The 14,263-nt window shown below is 42.9% G+C and overlaps 1 protein-coding gene across 1 annotated transcript in view; it reads right to left on the reverse strand.

The window, feature by feature from the left end:
• The window catches only part of LOC148669290 (uncharacterized), a 37,371-nt gene that overhangs the window by 6,727 nt on the left and 16,381 nt on the right, over positions 1-14,263 (reverse strand). The window lies entirely within an intron of this gene.

Consider the following 14,263-nt stretch of genomic DNA (forward strand, 5'->3'; position numbering starts at 1 on the left):
TCACGGCCCGTCTCACCAGGATCTGGGAGACGCTGCGGAGTTTTTCTTGAAACTCGTTCTCGGAGTCAGACATCCTGTTTCCAAAAACTTCTGACACTTCATACACGATCGATTTGAGCAAAACCTGCATGAAAGAGTCAAGCTGGGTTTGCAGATTTAACAAGCACTCCGCCATCCTTCTTCAGAGTCGGTCAGAAACAAAGGCTGACTTGCGATGTTTAAACAGAACAACTTCTTTATTTTTATTCTTCACAGATTCTGTTATCAGGCCTGTGCTCTGTTCAAGCATAAACACAACCGACAAGACTCTACGTTTTCAGAAACTGAAGTTATTAAAAAACAACTTCCTTCTTTATCTAAAGAAAATGATTCAATCACCTACACGTGGGTGAAATACATGCAGTGTCGCGCCGTATGATGACGTCATTCGTTAGCGTGGCGGCGACTTCAAGACAATCGAGAAGTAAAAAAAATAAAAAAAAAAGACAATCGAGAAGTAGAGCTGAGAAAGAGGAGTTTCTGCAGCCGGATATAAACTTCACTGCACCTCCTAGCGCCACCTAGTCAAGAGAAGTGAATCATCTGCGACTTGCGCCGTTCGTAAGTGTGAATTTTGTGAAACGCAACAGATTTTTTTTTGCCCTTCCACAACCCTCCTCCCCAACGAAAACGTCTCAAGTGGATTTTTGTTTTACATCTCCCTATGCAGGTGTTTGTTTAAAGAAAAAAATCCGTAATTTTCTCTCCAACTGGCAGTATTTCTTCTGCACCCATAAGCAAGATTTGTATTTCATATTTCACAAATAGTATGAATGTTGTTGAAAAACAAGTTGTTCCAAGATAGGAAATAAATACTTGCATTAAACTAAATCAAGCCCTATGTGATTGTCTTTAATAATACATTCTATATGTCAAGACAGGAAGAAAGGCACCTCAGGATTTTGGACACAGGATCTCCTGTTTATTGAGAGAAGTTTTAACCACCTGTCAGTTTTCATGTCCAGGGAACTCGATGTGCTTTCCGTGTCCTCTACACCCGCCAGTAAAGCACAGCATGGGCTCAGCATCTTGACATCTCCCAAACAGAGTTGCACAGAGACCTTTTGGAGGGCAGTGGCTCAAAACGAGAGAAGGGGGCACTTTCCTTGGCAGGACTTATTACATTAGAGTATCCTGGACACAAATCATGCCCGCTTGTATTTCTGTGTTTTTTAATTCTACAGGAAGTTTTAATGTGACTTCAGAGGCATTATAATATTCATTATAAAAAAAATAGTTGTCCATAATTGTTGTTTATGTTTGATTAACAGACAAAATATGACAACCCTTCTACTGAACATATAGATAGATAATACTTTATTAATCCCGTAGGGAAATTGATTAAAAAAAATACTTTATTTGCCTGATATAACACATCTTAACAAGAGGACAGAGCAAATAAAAGAATTACCATCTAATTACATGCAATACCAAATGCAATCTCTTTCCATCTTAAGAGCAAGAGTTCACATGATAGCTCATCAAATCAAAGTTTTTTTTCCCCAAAAAGTGTCTTTTGTGGGACAAATATTCAGGAAGCCACTAGAAATTATCATCTGGTACCACGTTTTTATGTATATCGCCATTCTCTCTTGTGCGTTAGACTTTCAGCAAGGAAAAGTAAAATGTTTATGATCCAGAACTTTGAAGTACAACGTAAAATTGTTTTATATATACTATGTAACATGATCTCTCAGAAACAAAAACAAAATAATAATAATAAGAAGGCATGCTCTCCTGTTTCTGTAACTGAACCATATAATGTGGTGTCCCACACCCTGGAACTGTGCCGTGTGCGCTGAAAAATCGGGACGGGTTTTCATATTTTGTATTTTAATACGTGTCGAATATGCAGCCTACATACTACGATACAGTACGCGCTAATACTTCAGTGGACACAAAAGATACTCTGTAATTCTATACCACTCTATAGGAATGCGTGCTACGGATGCAAGTGACCAATTGTATTTAAAAAAAAGCTACTGTATCTCCGGCAAATAGGGAGAAAGGAGAATGTGCGTGATTTTGGAACAATGCCAAAGTTGTAAACACAGGAATGCATAGAAATACGTGCTGCAAACGCAGGTAATCTTGTGAGCACACGAAAGCATGATAACAGAAAAATATTTAAGAACTGTTCTAATTTGAGAAAAATACACCGAGCGTCTCTGTTTCGCTCCCATGCGCATGAAATAAAAACTTTAAATAAATACAGAAATAAAAACTGAAACGCGGAAAAATGCAAGCTTGCGGATTGCTAAAGCAGGTAAGCTACACTATTTTTGAAGAACCTTATTTACCGTTGGCAAAAGAGCTGACACGTATTATGTGTAGAGAAAAAGCTGCTAAACAGCTCGACCTGCTGCCCCCCTCCCCCTGAAAGACACAGTCATTCATAGAATTATTGAAATGAAGGATTATATCAAAAGTACGATGACAGAGCACGTTAAGATGAGCAGATGTTTTTCACTGCAATTAGATAAATCTGTAGTCGATTTGGCCAATTTGCTCGTTTACGTTAGATACGAGTTTGAGCGTACATCCCGTGAGGACTTTCTGTTCTGTAAGCCGCTACCAACAGGAACTACAGGAGAGGACGTATTTCAGCTTCTGAATTAATTTATCGAAGAGAATGGCATGGACTGGATAAAATGTGTCTGAGTTTGTACAGACGGTGCTAGAGCAATGACAAGCCGACATAACGGTGTAGTTGCACTAATTAGAGAGGTTGCTCCAGAAATTAATGTAAGCATTACAACATCCACCGCGAGACCTTTGCCGTCAAGTAAAATGCCTGACGATTTAATATCTGTTAGACTCTGTTGTGAATTGTATCAAGGCTCGAAAAATTAATTCACATCTGCTTTGCTCAACTAAACAGGCTCACCCCTCTCACTGAAATGGTGCTTTTTTATTAGTTGTTGTTAATGTTGTTTTTCTGTAAAACACTTTGAGAAGCCACCTTTAAAGGCGCTATATCAAATAAAGTTATTATTATAATATTTATTATATGTATGTGTGAGTGTGTGTGCACGCGCACTCATGTTGGTCATTGAGAATTTCTGGGGTTCCTATGAGATGATGACTTGTAGGTGGTACTTGGATGCTTTGGTTGGATTAGGGGTGGTACTTGGTCCAAAAAGTTTGAGAACCACTGCCTTATTCCTATTGAGCACAATCCTACTCTTCTCCTTCCTCCAAAACGCATTCACCTTATCGGCTTCTGCGCCGACTTACCGGTTCTTGGGGATTTATATCCTGTTTCCTGATGTAGTTCAGCTGTGTCTCCTTGTTTTGCTGCATAGGCCTTTTCCAACAGCGGGTCAGCTGGTTATCCTGGGTGGCCATCAAGCCCAGGTCTATATCGAGTATTTTCAGTGTTTCGCTCCGGAAATACTGGTTATAAATGACCCTTCCCCGGGTCCTCTTACACTCCCTCCCCCTGAGATCAGCCCCGTCCTCGGGCGGTCTAGAAAAAAAATAAACAGTGCATTTCGGGAGAGGGCATCTACATTTCCATGTTTCCTTCCGGGTCTATATACCGTTTGGAATTGAAACCTTTGCAGACTAAGACCCCATCGTGTAATTCTATAATTTTTATCCATATTTTGTAACATCCATGTTAATGGTGCATGATCTGTGTACAATATAAATCATCTTCCCAATAAATAATACCTCAAATAGTCTAGGGCCCATTTTATTGCTAGCCATTCTTTCTCTATCGTAAAAAAGTGTTTTTCTGCAGGATTCAACTTACGATTGATATATAAAATAGGATGCTCCAGTCCTTCAATTTCTTGCGAGAGTATGGCTCCAATTCTAGTGTCAGAAGCATCAGTTTGTACCATGAAGTCCGGTACCTGTAAGACGGGTTGAGAAGAGAGAGTTGTTTTTAAGTCTTGAAAGGCCCTCTCTTCCAATTCGGTCCATTTTTTTTCCCGGATAAATCAACTTCGTTAAATCGTGCAGAGGGGCGGCAATGGAGGCAAACCCTGGAATGAAACGTCGATAATAACTCGCCAGTCCCAAAAATGTTCAGATTTGCTTCTTTGTAGAAGGTTTGGGCCTGTTTTTAATTAACTGCACCTTCTGATCTGGGGACATGATCAATCCTCTCCCTATCGTATAACCAAGATAATTGGCTTCCCGGGCCCCCAGACAACATTTATTTGGGTTGGCTGTTAATCCCGCTGCTCACAACGCTCCAGTCACTGCTTCCAGGTGTTGTAGATGTTGTTCCCAGGACATGTTATGGATCATGACGTCATCCAAGTAGGTGGCTGCAAAATCACGATATGGTCTCAGAATTCGGTCCATTAAACTTTGAAATGTTGCGGGAGCGCCATGCAAACTGAAGGGTAGGACCCTGTACTGATATAGCCCCTCAGGGGTGGCAAAAGCGGTTTTGGCTTTATCTTCTTTGGCCAGCGGCACTTGCCAATATCCCTTCGTAAGATCAAGGGTACTGATTTATCGGGCATTGCCTAATTGCTCAATTAGTTCATCTATACGGGGCATGGGGTATGCATCAAACAGCGAGATCTCATTTAACCTTTTGAAATTGTTGCAAAATCGAACAGTTCCATCCGGCTTGGGGATCAGAACTATCGGGCTAGCCCACACGCTATGGGATTCTTCTATTATTCCCATCTCTAGCATCTTTTCCACCTCTTCTTTAATCAATTTCCTTTTTGCTTCAGGTACTCGATACGGGGGTAGTCTTACCTTCTTCCCTGGTATCGTTGTAATCTTATGTCGTATAAGATGGGTTCGACCAGGTGTCCGGGAAAAAACATCTTTGTTTTGGGACAGGAATTCTTCTCCCACGGCTACAGCTCCCATTTCTTCTTCCAACGGGTCGGGGAAGAAGTGAGTGAGCAGAACTTCGGTCCCATGCCATTTCTTCAATAAATTGATGTGGTAGATTTGATGTTGCCGTCTTCAGTCTTGCTGCTTGACTTTATAGTTGACCGGTCCCATCTTTTCCACCACCTCATAAGGACCCTGCCAGGAGGCCAAGAATTTACATTCGGGGGTCGGAACTAATACCAGTACTTTATCACCCAGTTGAAATTCTCTCGCAATAGCTCCCCTATTATAAACTTGTTTTTCTTGAGCCTGTGCTTTTTCCAGGTTTTCTTTCACAATGGGAACAATAACGTTTATTCTCTCTCTCATTTGTTCCACATGTTCAATGATGGTCTGTAAAGGTAAGGGTTGGTGTTCCCAGGATTCCTTGATGACGTCTAATAGGCCCCATGGTTTTTGAGAGTATAGCAATTCAAATGGAGAAAAAACGGTCGAGGTCTGTGGCACTTCTCGTACCGTGAACATGAGATACAGGAGCAGCTGATCCCAGTTTTTCCCATCCTTTTGCATAGCCTTCCTCAGCATGCTTTTCAGGGTCTTATTAAAATGTTCGACTAGACCGTCAGTTTGAGGGTGATAGACTGAGGTTCAGATCTGGTGTATTCCCAGTAGCTTGCATACTTCTCCATTGACTTTAGACATGAAAGGAGTTCCTTGATCAGTTAAGATCTCTTTAGGAATTCTGACCCAAGCAAACAGTTGTACTAGCTCCCTAGCTATATGTTTGGCAGTGGCAGCTCTCAACGGAATGGCTTCAGAGTACCTTGTAGCATAGTCCACTATCACTTAAATATACTGGTTACCTTTGGTGGTTCTGATCAGGGGCCCCACCAAATCCATCCCAATCCGTTCAAAGGGGGTTTCAATAATAGGGAGGGGAATCAAAGAGTTTCTATAATAAGGTTGTGGAGCAGTTTTCTGACACTCCGGGCATTCCCGACAGTACTTCTCAATGGCCTTATAGATCCCTGGCCAAAAGAACCTAGAGAGTAGTCTCTTGGACGTCTTCTTCACCCCTAGGTGTCCACCCAGAAGATGGCTATGGGAGCTTCATCTGGTAGGCCTGGGGAATCAGGAGTTGTTCCACTTCTTCCTGTCCCTTCAGCTGCACCTGGTAGAGGAGATTATTTTTTATCATGAAATAGGAGTAACTCAATGTACTAGGATCAGTACACCACTTCCCATCGATTTTCCTGACATGTCCCCATGCATGCTTCAAATTTCCATCTTCTAATTGGGCCGTTCCAAACCTACCACGATGTTCGGGTGGCTCCAAGTCCGGTAAATCCATATTTACAAATTCATCTCCAAGTACAGCTCCTCCTTCCTGTGGGTCCGTCTCACCTGGGGCATCATTAGGGGCGTCACCTCGGCCTTCCGGACAGGGCATTGGTCTTCGCCTAGCTGTTGGCACAGTTTTCCAAATTTGGAGGAAGTGGGGACAGTCTCGTCCCAGTACCACAGGGTAAGATAACTGCTCAACCACTCCGACAGTTGAACGGTAGGTCCCCTGTTCCGTAGAGATGCTAATTTCTACTGTCGGATAGACCTTGGTATCCCCGTGAATGCAAGTAATGGGTATCCCCTCTGTTCTTCCTGGAGAACGAGATCTCCCGTTCTCCAGGAAGTATTGTAGGGCTCACCAGGATCACAGTACTGCCGGAGTCCAACAAGGCCTCGACGGGTTCTCCCCCTATCTCGATTTTCGTAAGATGGGGATCCTCGCAGGTTGGGACCGGTGCTGTAAGGTAGTTACACTTGGGTTCATCTCTGGGGTCTACCTGCATGGGTTGGACAGGCTGGGGCAATGGCTGGCTAAGTGCCCTTCTTCCTGACAATTAAAACATCGTCGGGTTTCTTTCCATGGTCGGGGCCTGGAGTCTGATCTTTCCCGAAGGGGTTTCTTAAACTGTATAAGTCCTCGAAAATCATTGTACTTAATCGGCCAATTCTTCATCTCAGTTTCCAGACTCTTTGGGCTTTTTCTCTTCTCTTTTTGAAAGTCCCCCTTTTCCTCCCTAATCAAGGCCTCCGTGGCATGGTGTCTGTCCACTAAGTCCACTGCCTGATCTAGAGTCTGGGGATCCCTATCACTCACTTTCCTTCTCAGGTGAACAGGCAGACTCCTCACAAAGTGATCCAACACCACCCTTTCTACCACCTGTCCTGGGTTTAATTCTTCTGGCTGGAGCCATTGCTTTGCCAGATGTACCAGGTCAAACATCTGAGACCTCGTAGGCTTGTCCATTTGGTATCTCCAATTGTGTAACCGGATGGCTCGTATTGCCATGGTTACCCCTACTCTTGCCAAAATCTCCTTTTTCAGAGTCTCATAATTCTCGGCATCTTCTTCTTTTAAATCATAATATGCCTTTTGGGCTTCTCCAATTAAATAAGGGGCTACTCTCCCAGCCCATTGCTCTTTGGGCCATGCATTTCGAGATGCAGTTCTTTCAAATGTGGTTAAATAAGCCTCCACATCATCAAGTTCTGTCATCTTTTGTAGCCCAATTTGTTCAGCCTGAGCGGTCTCTCCCTGTCTGCTGCATTTCTTCCCCTAAACTGTGCAATGCTTTGCGTACTAATTTTTGCTCCTCTATAATTCGTTCGTTAGTTTCGCTTTGAATTTGATTCCGCCTCCTGTTGCACTTGGATAGCTTCTTGCTGTCCCTTTAATGCCTGAAATTGGGCGAGAGTGGCCTGGGACAATTGCTGTATTAATTGTTCCATGTTTTTTTCTCCACACACGCAAAGCAAAACCCACACACACACAAAAAAACTTGCTTTCTCCGATTCTCAAACCCGAGCGGGAGCTGCCCGCATCCTCCACCAATTGTGGTGTCACCGGGGGAAAACAGGTGTAAAAGAGATCTAACTCACACCACACTGATCTTCTTTGTTCTTCGTCCGTACATCTCCCCAAATCCGTTCCGCAATCCGTTGCCAGTATCCTTAAACGATCCAAATTCCAAAGTCTGTATGTCCACACTACTCCGCGCCGTATCCAAGCCGTTATCCATAATCTTATTCAAAAACTGTATCCAATTGTCCATTATTCTTAAATTCCTTCCAGCACACTCCTAAATCTCTCCTTCTTATCTAAACACTTTCACCTTATCGGCTTCCGCGCCGGCTCATCGCTTCTGGGGCATTTATATCCTGTTTCCTGATGTAGTTCAGCTGTGTCTCCTTGTTTCGCTGCATAGGCTTTTCCCAATAGCGGGTCAGCTGGTTATCCCGGGTGGCCATCTTGCCCAGGTCTATATTGAGTATTTTCAGTGTTTCATTCCAGAAATACCAGTTATAAATGACCCTTCCCCGGGTCCTCTTACAATGATCACAACTGATTTTTCTAAAGTCTGCTGTTCTTGTCGTGTTTTATCAGTGTTTTTGTTGTGGAATTAGTGGACAAATTTAATTTCGGTGCGGCTGGTCATTTTAAATCAGTCAATCAGTCTTTTGTTTTCTCTGGAGTCCTTTGTAAAAATGCCACAGAGTGCCTTACAGATTGCTATAGCAGGTAAACGGCACCTGACCATGTGGCCAGGAAAGAGAAGAAAACAAACCCTCCCCCATGGGTGACAAGAAACCTCTGGAGGTCCCAGGCCCCAGTGGCGACATCCCCCACCCCTCCTTCCACTAATGAGGTTTTTTTTATACATTGATTATCTTAAATCTGGAAAGCCTGTGAGGTCCAGGGCTGGTTTCTTGGGTCTGCCAACGTGGGTGCAGCACGCTCAATGTGGTGTTCTTGCGCTGGGATCCAGGCAGTGAGAACATTAAATGGTGAGACAGGGCATTGCAATAATGGGCTGGTTTGTGAATTGTGACAAAGGACACTTTTTAATGTTTTCACAAGTACTGCACATGCGAGTGATCTCCAATATCCTCTAAATCCAACCATTAAGTTTGTTTTTACAGCAGTGAAACGATAAAAAAAAACTTCTGATAGCACAGGGTTATCTCTTAGACTGTTTCAGGAAGTTCTACAATTTAGTGGTCCTGTAGCTAAAGACACTGCCCCCAGCAGTTATTTTGTAATTTCTAGGGTCCATTATCTAACTGCTGTGCTCTGCTTGGTCTGTTTTTACCAGATCACTTAAATAAAGGGGCGGTAGACCCTTTAGTGTTTTGTGGAGCAGAAGAAATGCTTTAAAGTCTGTATTGTTTTTTTTAATTCAAGTTGAGAAAGAGAGAGATTGCAAAGAAAGAGATGTGTTACACAGACTGGGCAAGACATCACCTTGCCTGAGCAGCTTCTTGTACTGTATTACCTGCAGGCCTTTCTCCACCTGAAGCACCTGCAGCACCCAGGGGTGGTAAAGAACATGAGAGTAAGGATACTTTCATACAACAAAAGTAAGAAATTACATATATGGGATTTTTACAGTTTGGTGTATTCATTTTTATTTTCTCGCTATTACAGGTCGAGGAATGGGTGCAAAGAAAAAGTTGTTTCAACAAGTGGGCACAAAAATGGTCATAATTGCTGTTAAAGAGCACACAACCTAAAACAGCAGCTGGCTTCCTTTACATTTAGTGAAAAAGGGGAACATGCAAGTTGATGGCTACATTGATATACCCATCCACTCGATTCAGGATTGTGGTAGAGCTGGAACTATCCTGGCAAGCAGTGGATGCAAAGCACTGCATCGCCCATAATGTGACACCAGTCCATCACAGGACTCACTCACACCATGGCCAATTTTCATAGAAGCCAATTAAAATCCATGTTAATACAGAACAAAAGACCTCCACCTGCATAGCTCCAATCATGTATAGTATTTAAGAAAATCTGGAATGTACCTTAATTGCATTTTATTTGTGTTTTATCAGCCGTTTCATCTTTACTTCACTAAACTATGCTGTAATTCCCAGGTCAGCAGCTGTGAAAGGAGACAAAGAAGATGGACTGGTCAGCCAATGTATCAACAGTGTCGAAGTGCTAGAGAAGTGGAAGCCCAACACAGGACTGCCACCAAATGACATGCAAATTTAAAAGTTGATAAAGTATCAAATCTGGGAAGGCCTGAGCATAACTGACGATCCTTTGAAGGGGAAGAAGTTTGTGACTTCCAGGTGTTTCCAGAAGGGAAAGGAGGTGTGTGATTACAATGGCAAGGTCATCACAAAGACAACTGCTGAAGCTCACAGATGACAGAGGGAGAGATGAGATGTCTTTTCTTTTCAGATGAACCTGCACAAAAACTGTGCATTGATGCTCATGAAAAACACTGAGCCTGCCTCCCGGATAAGGAGGCAAATCGGAAGATGGATAAATCCATCAAAGAGAAAAGACAATGTTAGGGCTATAAGAAAGTCAAATATAATCAACGAACAGCCTGTCATAATTCTGTCTGTGACAAAAAGGGTCATTGTTGAGGGGAGAAGAGCTCCTCTGTAAAGTGCATATTTTGAAGATATTCATTTTCTTGTACCTTGGAATTAATGTAAAAATTATGTTTGTGTTAATGTCTTGAAAATAGCATTTCTCATTCTAATCAGCAAGGATATAAAGAAGGGATATGGGACTACTAAAAAGATACATGATTTTCAGAAGAGTATAGAAGGCAGATAACTATCCCACTCAATTGTTACTGCAAAGAAATGCCACAGTGTAAACAAAAAGGTGAACCATTCTTGAAATGTATTGATAGAATCTGAATAGCACAGCATTCCCAGACCAGGCACTGGAGTTTCCTGCAGTGTTAGATGGGTAGTCTCTTGATAAGAGAGACATCTACAGTACTGGACTTCATGAACGACACCTTTCCAATTCATCGAGAAGAGAGCCCACAAGATGAGTCTAGAGAACAATTTCTTATAATATTAGTGGTAGTTTCTGAATAGATTAAGGACAACATAGTTGTAGAGCTATCTTGCAACTTCTTAAAAGTTGTAAAAGTGATTACCATATTGCCAGTGGTTTATATTTAAAACCTAAAGATTTAAAATTGAATCTTTCTTAAACAAAGGACATTTTTCACAGGAACAGCAGCCTAAATCAGTTGATGACTGTAAATATGACAAGCTAGTGATACATTTTAAAGTGCAAAACAAAGTTGTATTGTTTTGGTTTTGTCTTCCACATCATACTAATAGGCATTTTATTTTTAAAGCAGCCGTCTGCCCTTCACCACCAGCCAGGATGCCACGAGGTACATGAGATGACCCAGAGTACTTAATGATGCAGAGAAGAGCATATGGAGGAAAAAAAAGATGACAAGAAATATCCATTAACGTGCATATAGAAGCCAGAAGATGGGTGGTCAGCATTTCAAGAGTGGACAATGGAGGTTGAATTCAAGTTTTAACAGTGATTCTCTATAGGAACAAGTAATAGGTTTATTCCATGCTGAAAAAAAGAAGAAAGAGAACACAACGTTTCGGCCGTGGAGCCTTCTTCAGGTGTGAGAGAGACAGGGCAGTAGGCAAACGTAAAGTAGCGGGAGAACAAAGGTTGGGAGGGAGGAGGAGTGAGAGGCGGGAGCAGGGGACAGAAAGAGAGGCCAATCAAGAGGTGTGAAGTCAGAATGGGTGCAGAGAGGTGTGAAATGAAACTTCCAATGAATGGAGAAAATTTAAAAGAACAGTAGTCTGTCGTTAAGGGAAGGGAGAATGTGTGATCCTAACTGCAGAATAATTTTAGTTTCGGTGGTCTTTCTGATGTATGAGTTCGGAAAACCGTCTTTGAGAACACAGACGGAGAGATTAGTGTGGTCGTGGCCGTCAGAGGTGAAATGAGAAACAATGGGCTTGGAGAGATCTTTAATCTTCACAGCCCTGACGTGTTCTCTGAAGCGGTCTCCGAGTCTCCTTCCTGTTTCTCCAATGTAGATGGCTGGGCATTTACTGCAAGAGATACAGTAAATAAGGTTGCTGGAGGTACAAGATGCTGTCTGGGTGATCCGGAATTGTCCTGAGGGGCCTTGAATGAGTGTGGTGGTGGCTGTGTACTTGCAGGTGATACAGCGAGCTCTGTTGCAAGGGAAAGTGCCTGGTGTGGATGGTTGTTGAGGGCGGTCAAGGGAGCTGTGAACAAGGAGGTTACGCAGATTAGGTGGTCGGCGATATGAGATGATAGGGCGATCAGAAAAGAGGGCCCCAATGGAGGGATCATCCTGTGGGATGGAAAAATTCTGGTTAATGGTCCTGGGGATAGGAAGTGTGTTAGGGTGGTAAGGAAGCACCAAGGGAATGCGGTTGTTACGGCGGGAGTTCCTGATCGGGTTGATGGTCCGGGGGGTGTTTTTGGCTCGGGCAAGGGCCCTGTCAATCACACTGCTGGGATATCCTCTGTTGATAAAAAATGAGTACATTTCGAGGGCTTGGTTCTCGAAGTCGATGTCGTCGCTGCATAGTCTTCGTAACCTAAGGAACTGTGAAAAAGGAAGAGAGTTTTTAGTGTGGTTGGGGTGAAATGCTACCTCACACAGCTACCTCCTGTACAGCTCATTTCACCCCAACCACACTAAAAACTCTCTTCCTTTTTCACAGTTCCTTAGGTTACGAAGACTATGCAGCGACGACATCGACTTCGAGAACCAAGCCCTCGAAATGTACTCATTTTTTATCAACAGAGGATATCCCAGCAGTGTGATTGACAGGGCCCTTGCCCGAGCCAAAAACACCCCCCGGACCATCAACCCGATCAGGAACTCCCGCCGTAACAACCGCATTCCCTTGGTGCTTCCTTACCACCCTAACACACTTCCTATCCCCAGGACCATTAACCAGAATTTTTCCATCCTACAGGATGATCCCTCCATTGGGGCCCTCTTTTCTGATCGCCCTATCATCTCATATCGCCGACCACCTAATCTGCGTAACCTCCTTGTTCACAGCTCCCTTGACCGCCCTCAACAACCATCCACACCAGGCACTTTCCCTTGCAACAGAGCTCGCTGTATCACCTGCAAGTACACAGCCACCACCACACTCATTCAAGGCCCCTCAGGACAATTCCGGATCACCCAGACAGCATCTTGTACCTCCAGCAACCTTATTTACTGTATCTCTTGCAGTAAATGCCCAGCCATCTACATTGGAGAAACAGGAAGGAGACTCGGAGACCGCTTCAGAGAACACGTCAGGGCTGTGAAGATTAAAGATCTCTCCAAGCCCATTGTTTCTCATTTCACCTCTGACGGCCACGACCACACTAATCTCTCCGTCTGTGTTCTCAAAGACGGTTTTCCGAACTCATACATCAGAAAGACCACCGAAACTAAAATTATTCTGCAGTTAGGATCACACATTCTCCCTTCCCTTAACGACAGATTACTGTTCTTTTAAATTTTCTCCATTCATTGGAAGTTTCATTTCACACCTCTCTGCACCCATTCTGACTTCACACCTCTTGATTGGCCTCTCTTTCTGTCCCCTGCTCCCGCCTCTCACTCCTCCTCCCTCCCAACCTTTGTTCTCCCGCTACTTTACCTTTGCCTACTGCCCTGTCTCTCTCACACCTGAAGAAGGCTCCACGGCCGAAACGCTGTGATTCTCTATGTTTGGCATCAACACAAATCATATTCATATGCTCACATTATTCATTTGTACAAAGTGCCTGATATTCATTACAGGCCACGTTCCCAGGAGTACACACAACCCAGCCAGAACGTGGCTAGCTGAAGTGCAGCAGACTACAGGGAAAGTACTCTTGTCCACACGGATGTCTCTGCTCTGAAAACCAGTGGATAAAGGTATCTGACGGTCTGTTCTCAGCTGTTGATTTTGTGAAAAATATTGAATATGAAAGATTGAAGTGTGACCATTCAATGAAGTTCAGACATAAGTAATATGTTGAGAAGCTAGATCTGTTCTACTAATAGCTGTAATACCTTAATATTGTACTGTTTGCTCTGGTTTTCAGACATCAGTCCAAGATCATTGGTGGGTTAATTGGTTTCTGGTAAAATTGGCCCTAAGTGTGAGTGTGTGTCTTTACATTTCTATCTGGCATCCTCAAAAGATGGTTTTGTTTCCTTTCTTAATTGCTCTTGATTACTAGAGTTTATTTGGCATGATACATTTGTGATGAATGCTTTTTCTTTGTGAATAGTCTTATTTTAACCTACATAATGTCAATGAGTTAGTACCTTAAAGAACAAGCAGTAAAAGAAATGATATTTCAGGTTTATTAGCTAAAGTTTTTATAAGTGAACTGAGATCCCTTTACAGTGCAGAGACCCATCTTTAATATGCTGTGTGTGCTCATAATGGACTTGAAATTTGTTTTTGTCACAATGTAAAGGTATAATAAATAGATAATATACTCTATTTATCAAGACTTCACTATTTTAATTCCATACTCCCATTGACTGCTTTGGAATGCATTCCTTACAATTTTCCTAAA

The sequence above is a fragment of the Lepisosteus platostomus genome, chromosome 5, assembly GCF_059453375.1.
Source record: "Lepisosteus platostomus isolate fLepPlt1 chromosome 5, fLepPlt1.hap1, whole genome shotgun sequence".
Classification (NCBI taxonomy): domain Eukaryota; kingdom Metazoa; phylum Chordata; class Actinopteri; order Semionotiformes; family Lepisosteidae; genus Lepisosteus; species Lepisosteus platostomus.